Source organism: Schistocerca nitens, chromosome 1 (genome assembly GCF_023898315.1).
Source record: "Schistocerca nitens isolate TAMUIC-IGC-003100 chromosome 1, iqSchNite1.1, whole genome shotgun sequence".
In the NCBI taxonomy this organism is placed as follows: Eukaryota; Metazoa; Arthropoda; class Insecta; order Orthoptera; family Acrididae; genus Schistocerca; species Schistocerca nitens.
Window position 1 is genome coordinate 762891180 of NC_064614.1, and position 929 is coordinate 762892108.

Consider the following 929-nt stretch of genomic DNA (forward strand, 5'->3'; position numbering starts at 1 on the left):
CTGTACGGGCCTTTCTGGATACAGAAAATGTTCGACTGCTGCCCTGGCCAGCACATTCTCCAGATCTCTCACCAATTGAAAACGTCTGGTAAATGGTGGCCGAGCAACTGGCTTGTCACAATACGCCAGTCACTACTCTTGATGAACTGTGGTATCGTGTTGCAGCTACATGGGCAGCTGTACCTGTACACGCCATCCTAGCTCTGTTTGGCTCAAATCCCAGGCGTATCAAGGCCATTATTACGGCCAGAGGTGGTTTTTCTGGGTACTGATTTCTCAGGATCTATGCACCCAAATTCAAAAAATGGTTCAAATCTCTCTGAGCACTATGGGACTTAACATCTGAGGTCATCAGTCCCCTAGAACTTAGAACTACTTAAACCTAACTAACCTAAGGACATCACACAGCTCCATGCCCGAGGCAGGATTCGAACCTGCGACCGTAGCGGTCACGCGGTTCCAGACTGCAGCGCCTAGAACCGCACGGCCACACCGACCGGAGCACCCAAATTGCGTGAAAATGTAATCACATGTCAGTTCTATTTTGATATATTTGTCCAATGAATACCCGTTTATCACATGCATTTCTTCTTGGTGTAGCAATTTTAATGGCCAGTAGTGTATGTTCCTTGAAAATCTGTTGAGCTCTTTAAATTTCACCAGCTAAATTAAGTTAAAATGTTTTCCGCCAGCGCTCTCTTGATATACATTATGCAATATGTAAGAGCTACATCAAGTTGGATAGTACCAGATTGTAGAGCTCAAAAAGATCTAGATAAAGGCCATTGATATATGTGTTTATTTTTTATGGCTGAGCAACTATGATGTTTTTTATCTTTTCAAGTGACGCATTTCATTATCTACAAAACATAAAAAGGTAGAATGCGACGCCGGCCCCTGTGGCCGAACGGTTCTAGGCGCTTCAGTCC